Source organism: Ochlerotatus camptorhynchus, unplaced genomic scaffold (genome assembly GCF_037179485.1).
Source record: "Ochlerotatus camptorhynchus isolate MF236.1 unplaced genomic scaffold, CSIRO-AGI_Acam_v1.1 ptg000365l, whole genome shotgun sequence".
NCBI classification, from domain to species: domain Eukaryota; kingdom Metazoa; phylum Arthropoda; class Insecta; order Diptera; family Culicidae; genus Ochlerotatus; species Ochlerotatus camptorhynchus.
The window spans coordinates 1,478,239-1,490,672 of record NW_027040853.1 but is presented as its reverse complement, the minus strand read 5'-3'; the positions used below and the strand labels follow the sequence as shown (position 1 = coordinate 1,490,672).

The following is a 12,434-nucleotide window of genomic DNA, read 5'->3' as shown; positions in this document are numbered from 1 at the left end:
GATGGCAGGGTAGGGATTGTGAACACAAGGTTTGGAGAGCAATGTGCTCTTGATCTCGAACTAGGCGACACTCTGATGAAAAAGACAAACATGGGGGTACACCGATGGGCAACTAACAACTTGGGAGAACACAAGATGACACTAACTACTAAATCCTCAAATCTATCCGTTTTAAAAACACATAAATTAAATTCAAATAGTCGAGGTCTCGGCTCGCCAAGACATCTCTAACGGGTATCGCGGGTTGTTTTCCTCGGGCCCTGACGGATATGGATAACTCAGATCTGGCAACACGGTGTAAGGTACATGACCAAACAACGTGCTCGATATCGTGATAACCACTGCCACACGCACATAAATTGCTGCCTGAGAGCCCAATTCGATAGAAATGCGAGTCTAACGAGCAGTGATTGGACATAAGCCTTGATATAACGCGTATAAAGTCGCGGCTCATGTCCAACCCTTTGAACCATGGCTTGTTCGACACCTGAGGGAGAATAGAATGTAACCATCTTCCCAATTCACCATCATTCCATTTTTGTTGCCAACTGATGAGGACTTGCTGACGAGCAATGGAGAAAAATTCGTTGAAGGCGATTTGTCGCTCAAAAATATCGCCTTCCATAGCGCCCACCTTAGCCAATGAGTCCGCTTTCTCATTACCCGGAATTGAGCAATGAGATGGGACCCAAGCTAAGGTGATAGTATAGGAGCAGTTAGATAAAGCACTCAGTTTAGATCGTATTTCAGGCAGGAAATACGAGGAGTGCTTCATCGGCCTCATTGAACGAATAGCCTCCAATGAGCTAAGACTATCCGTAAAAATAAAATAATGGTCAGACGGTAGTGAGGCGATTCGCTCTACTGCGTAAAATATAGCTGCGAGTTCCGCAACGTATACTGAGCATGGTTTCTGCAGTTTATAAGAGGCGCTATGAAATTGATTAAATACACCAAATCCAGTGGAAGCATTTATGGTTGACCCATCTGTGAAAAATCTTTTATCGTTACTTACATGGTGGTACTTGATTGCGAAAATTGAGGGAATAACCATCGACCGATGGTGATCTGGTATTCCATGGATTTCTTGCATCATGGTCAGATCAAAATTTACAGAGGAACTATAGAAGGCTTGAAAGCAATCACGATTGGAGATTAATGAAGAAGGACCAACCTCCAGCGTCATGTACTCATAGTACAAACTCATGAATCTTGTTTGAGGATTTCTGTCGAGTAGCTTCTCAAAATTTTCTATTACCAATGGGTTCATTACTTCACAACGGATAAGAAACCGGAAGGACAGTTCCGCGAAACGATCTGTCAGTGGGAGAACACCCGCGAGTACTTCGAGGCTCATCGTATGCGTCGAGTGCATACAGCCAAGCGCGATTCGGAGGCAACGGTATTGAACCCGTTGCAGCTTCAAGATATGTGTTTTTGCCGCGGATTGAAAGCAGAAGCTACCGTACTCTAGAACCGACAAGATGGTTGTTCGATACAACCTGATCAGATCTTCCGGGTGTGCTCCCCACCAAGTTCCAGTAATTGTACGAAGAAAATTAATTCTTTGCTGGCATTTTTGTTTCAGATACGCAATATGTTTTCCCCATGTGCATTTGGAATCGAACCAGACACCTAAATACTTAAAAGAAATACTTTGAGTGATTGTTTTACCCATTAGCTGAAGCTGTAACTGTGCAGGATGGTGCTTCCTAGAAAAAACAACCAACTCAGTTTTCTCCGGAGAGAATTCGATACCCAGCTTCAAAGCCCAAGTAGACAAGTTGTCTAAGGTATCTTGCAATGGTCCTTGCAGGTCCGGTGCACTTGGCCCTATAACAGACACAACGCCGTCATCTGCAAGCTGCCTTAGCGAGCAATTTTCATCAAGACAACCATCAATGTCTTTGACATAAAAATTATAAAGAAGGGGGCTTAAACATGAGCCCTGGGGGAGACCCATGTAACTAATTCGTGAAGTTGTCGAGTTTCCATGAGAAAAGCTCATATATTTCTCAGACAACAAGTGGCCCAAATAGTTGTTCATAATTGGTGAAAGCCCACTATCGTGGAGTTTATCCGAAAGGACATCGATACAAACAGAATCAAAAGCCCCCTTAATGTCCAAGAAAACTGAACCCATTTGCTGTTTTTGCGCATAGGCCAGTTGAATTTCAGTTGAAAGCAACGTAAGACAGTCGCTCGTTCCTTTGCCTCTCCGAAATCCAAATTGCGTATCTGAAAGTAAACCATTCGACTCGACCCATTTGTCTAGACGAAAAAGAATCATTTTCTCCAACAATTTCCGTATACAGGACAGCATCGCGATGGGACGGTACGAGTTATAATCCGACGCGGGTTTACCGGGTTTTCGAATGGCGATAACTCTTACTTGCCTCCAATCATCCGGAACAATGTTGTGCTCCAGAAATTGATTGAATAAGTTCAACAAGCGTCTCTTCGCGACGTCTGGGAGATTTTTGAGCAAGTTAAACTTGATTCTATCCATTCCTGGAGCTGAGTTGTTACATGAGAGGAGAGCAAGTGAGAATTCCACCATCGAAAACGGAGAATCTATTTCGTTATTACCCGACGGACGATCACGAACGTTGGTTTGAACCGGCACCGAATCCGGGCAAACTTTCCGCGCGAAGCTGAATATCCAACTGTCTGAGTACTCCTTGTCTTCGTTGACCGGTGATGACGCGTTTCGCATTCTCCTGCCGACATTCCAGAGTGTTCTCATGGAAGTCTCTCGCGACAAACCATCGACGAACCGACGCCAGTAACCGCGTTTCTTGGCTTTAATCAAGCCCTTGAAAGTTTTCTCGAGGTCGGTGTACCGCTCGAAATCCCCGACCTTACCGTGTTTCCGGAAGCGTTTAAACGCGGCGGACTTCTCGCTGTTCGCGTTGGTGCAATCCTTATCCCACCACGGAGTGAGAGGTCGTCTGCGAATGGAAACACCCGGAACGCGTTTCGTCTGTGCTTGAAGAGCGCAGTCAACGATAAGTCGCGATAAAAAGGAGTACTCATCCAGCGGAGGGAGTATCTCAACCGATTCAATACCACCGAGAACCGTGGCCGCAAATTTTTTCCAGTCGATGTTTTTCGTGAGGTCGTACGCGATGTCAACCGAGCGAGTGGAAGATGAACCATTGGTAATAGAAATTTTGATTGGCAAATGATCACTACCGTAGGGATCTTGGATTACTTTCCACGAGCAATCCAACGCTAGTGAACTCGAACAAAGTGAGAGGTCTAATCTGCTTACTCTTGCTGGAGGTTTGGCTACTCGTGTTGCTTCCCCGGTGTTCAGAATTGTCATTTTGAAGATGTCGCACATGTCGTATATCAAGGTTGAGCGGTTGTCGTCGTACAGTTCCCCCCAGCCTGTACCGTGAGAGTTAAAATCTCCTAAGATCAACCGAGGCTCAGATAAAACTGAGCAGATATCTGAGAGACCTTGGCGAGAAATCGCAGTTCTCGGAGGAAAATATACTGAGGCAATACTGAGGCTTTTACCTCGAATATTTACCTGACACGCGACAACTTCAATGCCTGTCACGGAAGGCAGATCGATTCTATAAAAGGAATGGAGCTTATTAATCCCTAGAAGCACCCCTCCATACGAATCTGCTCGATCAAGGCGAATAATGTTAAAATCGTGGAAAGGGAGATCGGTGTCTGAAGAAAGCCATGTTTCACAAAGAGCAAATGCGTCACAAAGTGAGTTGTGAACTAAAAATTTGAATGCGTCAAGTTTCGGTAAAAGACTTCTGCAGTTCCACTGAAGAAGAGAGATCATATCTCCGACCTCATTCGGAAAATTATCCATCAAAAGATATGATCGATGCAAGGAAGGACCACCTAGAAGCTAGTTGCTTCAAAAGAGTTTTCACAAATGGAAGCACTAAATTAATAATGTTCCTAGTTGAGTCAGAGACGTTGAATATATTGAAGATGCTCTCCACAATTCCAGAAAACGTGAACATGGCATCATGTTCTTGCTGGTTATTTAGCTGATTTTCTGGCTGAAAAACTGGGATATCTGGGGTTTTAGATGATCCCGGAAGTGGCGGAAAGTCTTTGTTAAAATTACAAACTTGAAATCCCGGTGGTGGGGGTTTTGCTACATTTCCGCTACCTCTTAAATTTGTCAAGGTAGGTTGAGAGTCCGTACGAGAGGCCTTACGAGGTTTTTGGGTGACGTTTGTTTTGGACCGCTTCCTCGTGTTGCCGTTAAAGACAAAAGGACTACTCTCACCAACCTCTGAGTCAGAGCCCTGATCATCATCTGGCAGGAGGTGGAATGTGTTGTTGCTTTTTGGGGTGGTTTGGGAAGATGAAGCGGTCGTTTTCAAAATTTCTGCTAACGAGCGCTTAGAGCGAGCTTGCAAGGACCGCTTTAGTTTTTCTCCCTGCTGTTTGTACTTCGGGCAATCACTCAGAGCATGCGGAACATCCTTACAGTAAACGCATATTGGTGTAGCATGACAAGGACCCTCCGTATGCTCCTCCCCACATTGATCGCACCGCGGTTTGTTGGAACAAAAGTCCGCGGTGTGACCTAGTTGTTTGCATTTCAAGCAATTCATTACCCTCGGTACAAACAAGCGTACAGGTAGTCGAACCTTCCCAATTGTGACGTAGTCAGGTAATGCCGATCCTGAAAAGGTCACACGAAACGAATCTGAGAGGGTATACTTTTTGTTTGTGCCTATGTGCGACACTGACTGCAGTTGAATGCAGTCCAGTATCTTGACTTTCGGAAGGGCACGGTTTTTGAAAATGCCGAAAGATTCGACTTGCAGGAAATCCTCACAAGTCAGACTCGAATCGGTGACCACTCCTTCAATTTCTACGTCACAACTGGGGACGTAGACTCGATATTCGATCGAAAAAAGCTCACAGGCAACAATTCGGTTTGCCTGTTTCAGGTTATCAACGGTAACGCGCAGTTTGTTTGGCGTCACCTTAAAGATATCGGTTACGGCCGAAAAATGTTTTGTCAGATCCTTCGAAATCCGAGAAATATTCAAAGGTTTTTGTTTGGGCCGGAAGAAAACAACCCACGGACCTTTCGAGTCATCAGGGTAAGCCTTGTGGCGGGGGGTCGCTGATATTTTCGGGGGAAGGAGTGGAGTAGGGGGCACATAAGGACAAGGCGGCGATGGTGGACAAGGCGGCGATGGAGGAGAAGGGGGCTGTGGTAGAGATTTCACTTTTGGATAGGCTCCAGTGTTCTTGCTGGTGGTTTGATCAAGGTGCTCTTCGAGGGTATCCATTTCCTCAGAGCTATCAAGCTTTTCAAATGAGGGAGACTTTATTGACTCATCATCAGAGATGTCAAGCGACAGACCCCCGCCTTTATTTGTATCATCCATTGCGGTGACTTAAGATACCACCGCAACGGAATTGGTTGCAATCTTAGTTATTAAATGTTTATATTTTCCACAAATTTCAAATATATGGATTGAAATTGGAAAGGAAACAACAAGAAAAGGAAGTCAACACTGTGAGTGAATTGCTCAGTGTTAAAAAAATAAAAATAAAATAAAATATGTGCAAAAAAAAAAACTAAATAAGATAATGAATAATAATAAAAATAATAATTTGTAAGAAAGGAAATTCAACGCTGCAGGGGGATTACTTAATATTAGCAAATCAAAAACCAAACAAAAAAAAAGAATTAGGCTGAGAAAAAAAATTAACTTATCTCTATATGCCGGGATGGCGCGTTTGCAAACTCCACTGTGCGATGAAGCAGAGATGATCGCTCTATTGTTGCAGCACGTGGCTTAGCACAAAGGGCACCGTCTGGTCTGTATAGACCGTATCTGCAGTTCTGCTGCTTCGTTGTACGGTGTATACGGGTGATGACCTTTTGATGCCGTATGATGCGATGTCTAGGTGGTGGTTGATAGTTTTACCGTTGGACAATCCAATCTTCAGACTCGGCTGAGATGGTTGCTTCCTCCGGGGAACGTTTATGTCCGCCTGTGGCACTGCACACCTGAAGGTGTAAAAAAAACTCCGATCGGGGAGAGAAAAAAAATCCACTTTTTTCCGAAAAACACTTTTGCGGCGGCGGGAGAGTAGCGTAAGCAAACTTGCTCTGTCGAACGTTCGACGAGGAATGCTGTTGTTATCTCGAAACTTTTTTTTTTTGTTAAAATCGAGTTTCTGGGTTGTTGGGGAAATGGATGTAATGTCGGGCTACATGCCCCTAATTGGGACCCATATATAAATTCAGCAATCGACTAAATTTTCTATACCGCTCAAAAATATCCATTAGTATCGTCCCAATGACGCGTTCTACTAGCTAAAATTGATAAATAGCAGATTTTTAACAATGGGCCCAATCTTAGATCCATAGGCCAACATTATAGCCATTTCCCCTATGCGAGATTTTGAATATGATGAATTGGCTTCTAAAACTGTTCGCAATCGTCTCAAAACTACTGGTATATCGATTCAAACCACCAATTTGCATCTTTTGCATTTGCATTTTTCTTTAAGGTCCAAAAATCAAAATACATAAAAAGTAATAACATTGATATATGAAATTAATTCCGACATATTTACTATTTGTCAATTATAGCATAAAATGTATATTCTAATATCTACAGTACCTTGACTGGTATTAATTGATGTTGAATTATCGACATATGGAAAATAGTTATTTATAGAGATATTTTAAGTTCTTGAAAAAGTGGTCAAACAGATCTTCACTTTTAAAGAGAGATAGAGAGCAAGGCAATGAATGATTCCAGAAGAATTTACAGTAGTTGCCTGTGACGAGTTAATTTATTCCAAGTGAAATATGCATAAAAATATTACATTTGTTTGATACATTGGCATATATTTCTCTATTACTTGCCCTAAATCAGATTTCTTGGGACCAGAGTTGCGACCTATCACAATCACGATCGTCAAACAGCTGATGGTGGTAACGCTTGATACATTCCTATCAATGTGCTTGTCGAATCACTCTCCATGACCATTAGACTGATGCAAAATTTGACTTTTTCGCTCCACAGTGCTTAAATGGTTTCAAATCGGGTCCTGATAAGCCTTCCAAAGTTACAACTCATTTGGTTTGAAACAGACTTCGCACAAGCCATTTGAAGTTTACATGTAAATTACTATAGGAAATCTCAACTTTTTGTTCATTGCCTTCTAGTCTTTTTCCATATTGAGCTGCGAAACAGTTCAATAGCCATTCTTATAGAAAATTTTTTCAGCTACATCTTTGCTGAAGATCGTTTCTATGTAAAAGGAGACAGGAAAAAGTTATTAATTATTTAAGAGATTAGTAAACTTATGACATGATCAAGCAGCTGCTCTGTAGGCAACACTGTATTTTGCAGTCTGACATAGTAGCCATGATTTTTGGGTCCTATTCAACGCCCCAGAAACACCAATGTTGCCTGCTGAACAGTTGATTGAGCATGATCATAAGACATCAGCACATTGAACCATTGATAACTTTCGATCCTTGCATTTAATCAAAAAGAGGTCTTGAGCAAAGTTGTAGCTGGAAAAATTTCATACCAGTACAGTTGAAAGCTTTTGAAGCAGATCGATATGGTGAATTATTAGATAGACATGAACAAAAATCTTGGTTTTACCATAGTAATTCCCATACAAACTTCAAATGGTTTGTGCCATCTCAGTTTCTCACCAAATGGGTTCAAATTTTGAGAGGTTAGTCAGGATCTGATTTGGAATCGTTTAAGTATTGTGGAGCGAAAATTTCAAATTTTGCATCACTCTAATGACCATCCATCAAGTTGACGAAAGAAGTAAAAAGCAACTGGTGAATGTCGTCTTCGGTGATTCCCGACAATCACGGCACTCATAGGTATGTGCTCGTTTTGAATCTGTTGCTGTTTTGCTTGCTTATGTGAGTGTGTTGGTGAGTGAGCCCAACTGCTTCCGTCTAATTTTGCCAGCTTTGTTTAAAACTCACAGTCGCGCGGGTCAAGACGAACTTGGAATGCGTAGGCATTGTTTTCATTTTCTTGTGTCGTTTCGATTTTTCTCATCATCGTACTGCAGAAGTATTCACTATTTTCGATGCCCTTTACATCATCAGCAACGAGTGTTACGTTTTGCCTGTGAGTAGCGACCATTACTGGTGATCGTTGTTGTTGTGTGACAAAACTTTCTATCAGCGATAGTGGGTTGATGCGTTGACGAGTGTCGAGTGATTGTCATGATATTTTGCATCACTGGTATTATCTATCTTCTAATACGACAAATCGACGGTGAGCATGCATAAGGGCGTAACCGCGATGATCGATTCTCTTCGTCGATTTTCTCTTTAAATTGCTACAGCTAAGGGAAGCAATTGTCTGAAATTGGTGGATTCTACTATTCCAAAAATACTATCGCAATTATAATTATATTTTTGAAATATTACGCTGAAAAAAGTTTTCACATAGTTTCTATTAGGGACGCACATAAGATTTTTCCATTAATAAAATTAATTATTTTTATCTGAATACCATATGCTTATAGCATATTAGATTTTTGCCTGCTCTCAACTTAGAGTTCTTTGAAGTACTTTAACATTTTAATTGAGAGCTTTCTATGCCCGTACCATCCTATGCCAAAGAAAATAGAGAAATTTTCCAAGCCGAAAAATTAAAAGGAAAGTTATCTGGCGGGATTTGCAAAAACAAATTAAAAGCCTATCCTCTGCCTTTGAAAATAATGTTTCAAATTAGACCCGAGTTCCAAACCCTTTTGGAAGCTCACAAAAAATTTGAAAAAAAACCTCGAAAGCCAATTCCAGCGGTTGGTAAAAAATTTACCACAAATTCGGAAAAAGCTCAGAAACTTGCTAAGCAATTCGAGAGTTCTCATAATTTTTGTTTGAGTCTTACTAGTCCTATTGAGAATCAGGTTGCTTGGGATTATGTGAATATGTTCTCTCGGGAAAATATTGTTGATGATTCCTGGGGGACTGATTTAGCGAAGTAAGATCTATACCTAAAAAGTTTCATAATATGAAAGCTCCAGGTGATGATGGAATTTTCTAAAATTCATCAAAAAACTCCCAGAGAGTACCTTATCTTTCCGTGTGAATCTATTAACAGATGTTTTCATTTGGCATACTTTCCTGATGAACGGAAAAATGCAAAAGTTGTTCCAATTTTGAAGCCGGATAAAATTCCAGCTACCGACTAAGAAGTTTGCTTTCATCAATAAGTAAACTTATTGAAAAGATTATTTTGAATAGAATGATACTTTCACATCAATACGAACTCAATTTTTGCAGATGAAACTGTTCGCCATAGGCATTCAACTAGTCTTAAGAGTTACCAAATTAATTCGTTCAAACAAATCTGAACACTGCTTAACTGAAGTTGCTCACGTAGACATAGAAAAAGCATTCGACAGAGTTTAACATTATTTAACTGACAGAACTCTGCAGGAAAATTATCAAAATTCCAAATCTGAACGACTACCTGTTAGAGCTGGAGTTCCTCAGGGTAGCTTTTTTAGGCCTATATTGTATAATATTTTCACTTCGGACCTCCCTAATTTGCCTGAGGGTTGCCACAAATCTTTGATCGCTGATGACACAGGCATTTCTGCTAAAGGAAGAAGTCTTCGTGTTATTTGCAGCAGACTGCAGAAAAGTTTAGATATTTTCTCTCCTTATTTACAAAAATGAAAGATTTCTCCCAACGCTTCCAATACTCAACTTATATTTCGACATAAGCCTAGAGCTTCCTTTTTTAATCCTAGTAGTAGTCACGTAGTCACTATGAACGGAGTTCCAATTTCTTGGTCAAGTCAAGTGAAACATCTTGGATTAGTACTTGACTAAAAATTAACTTGTAAAGATCACATTGAGAGCATTCAAGCCAAATGTAACAAATACATAAAATGTTTGTATCCTCTTATAAACAGGAAATCCATACTTTGCCCAAATAATAAACTTCTAATATTTAAACAAGTTTTTTTTTAGGTGGGCTTTGGCCAGATTTGGATTTTTCAGATATAATCCTAAATAGGACCTAGATTATTTAATTGATTTAATACTCTAGTAACCTCAAGTCCGTGCTCTGTCACAATGTTTCATTGTGATTAATCAACAAGAAAGGGAACTTGGAGTGTAGAGCGCACTGCCCACTGGACGATTATGAAACCTGGCCAAGTGAGTGGGGTATGGGTTTATTTGATTGAACGTCATTTCCAATTTATATATTGATACATTCAAACCATTGGCATTTGGTATTTCAGATAAGACAGAATAGGATGCAGAGGACCCGCTTAGGGGGAGCGTAACCCATTTTATGGTTTCCATTTATTGAATAGTTCAGATAGACTAGAAATGGCAGGTTTATAGTGAGAGAATGTACCATATTGGGAAAGCATAATGTTCATACTTGAAGAGTTCAAAGAGGCTGAGCTGTTCGGTTGTAGTTTGACCTTCCTTCCAAACCAATTTGGCTCTAGAACAATTTTAAACTTGTTCTGCATTATTCACATGTTGCAATTATTGAAAAAAAAACTCGATACAAAGTAGCTTTATACAATTAAATAGAAATGCCAAAACCTTACCGAGTAGTTGCTGTTCTGATTTCGGTACAGTTTGTTGAGATCGGGTATAGTTTCTGAGCATGGATTCCCATTTAGAAATAACTCAGATTAGCACAGAGTAATAGTTTTATTGCTAGGGACCTTTTTTTTGGATCGTCTTTTCTTCATACAATTCTCTTACTCTTTCCCTCTCGATCTCTTTCTATCTCTATTTAATGTATCGGTGTACTAGTTTGGACATTTTGCGCCGGCTAGTCACGATTGCGGCATGCTATATGGTCTGGCATGTTTTAACGCTTAGGCTTGGTAGGTCCTCACCTAATACGATGGGTTGGCAGTGGCCACCAGGGTGAGGACTGATAAATTACAATTACAATATTTAAACAAGTTTTTAGACCGGCCATGCTTCATGATGTGCCAATATGGTCAAGTTGTTGCACTACCAGGAAAAAATCACTTCAAAGGATTCAGAATAAATTTCTGAAGATGATTTTGATGTTGCCTCCCTGGTTTAATACTACCGAAGTATATAGAATTTCGAATGTTGAGACTTTAGAACAAATGTTCAACCAAATAATTGATAATTTCAGGCAAAAATCGAAAAACTAAAAACGGAAAAACTTGCGGAAGAAACTTCCGGGGGATGTCAGAAGATTATTTCAAAGGAAATCGGTGTAAACTTTCGGCGATAGTTAGAAGCAACTCCTGAAGGAAAATAGCAGAAACCGGAATGTTGAAAAAAAACAATCTGATGGAAGTACACACTCAATCTAGCTAGGTAAAAGCTCCAACAGCCGATTACCTCAGCATTTACTTTTGCTGATATATCTGCAAAATATCTGTTTGTTAACTGAAATCTCAGCAAAAAATTGTCAAGAGTCTCGGCAATTGTTTTACTGAATATCTGCAAAATAAATTGCTGAAGTACTCGGCTGTTGGAATCTCGGTAACATAATTTAAGTATGATACTTTCTGGAGTGTTGTTATATCAAGATAATAAAATTAAATGGCTGAACTTATTAAGTCTTTTATCATGGCTAGTTACTGAAGATTAGGATTTTTGAAACAAAAACTTGTCCTTACATTGGAGACCAAACATACCATGCAAATGTGTCAAAGTATGTCAGACTGTGTTTCATTGAAAAGGGAAAAAATATAAAAAAAAAAAAACAACTAGACGAAAGTGTTGCTAACATTTGATGTTGCATGAACGGTGGAAGTGAAGATACCTATTGGTTCTTTAAGGAAAATTTTCTCGGTGGTGCCATTGAATTCCCGTTTTCTTCCGTTTCCCCGGTGGGTGGCCACCCTGATTATGGATACCCTCTAAGAGCAGCGTAGTTAGTTAACCAATAACCAAAATTATTCCAGCAAATATTATACTCGACTGGATATCATCCGGATATGGTTGCAGTACGGTAATAGTAAACATTGCACATTGAACCCTAGAACATCGTTAACTGACCGATGCCAATCACCTTAAAAATAAAACAAAGTTTCAAAAATCAACTGCAAATGATGTTCCGGTAAAGCCGAAACACAATTCACGTTCTCCCAAAAATAAAATCTAATATTTTCCTAAAAATCACATCGATGAGCGAACGCCATGTTGGCATTTTCAGTGCGGTCCCCGTCAAGCGGCTAACATTTTCCGCACCTTTTGGAAGACGCTCCCTGTTGCGTAAAAAACGGGAAAGAAAAAGCGAATTTTCTACCAAAGGTAGCGACTTACCACGGCGAATTTCTATTTTTCCTGAACACCACTTTGATACTCTTCGATAATTCAATCGTTTCAGCCGGAAAAACCAAACAAATTTGGCGAAAAATAGTTTTTTTTTATCAACGACGTAAAAGTCCACCTGCACACAGCTGCA

General features: G+C 40.3%; 1 protein-coding gene across 1 annotated transcript in view; it reads right to left on the bottom strand.

The window, feature by feature from the left end:
• The window catches only part of LOC135709803 (uncharacterized), an 81,280-nt gene extending 68,851 nt beyond the window's left edge, over positions 1-12,429 (bottom strand). Inside the window, exon 1 of the mRNA XM_065232199.1 lies at positions 12,293-12,429. The gene's annotated coding sequence lies outside the window, so the exon portion shown is untranslated. The remainder of the gene's footprint in view (positions 1-12,292) is intronic.
• Between the last annotated feature and the right edge of the window lie 5 nt (positions 12,430-12,434).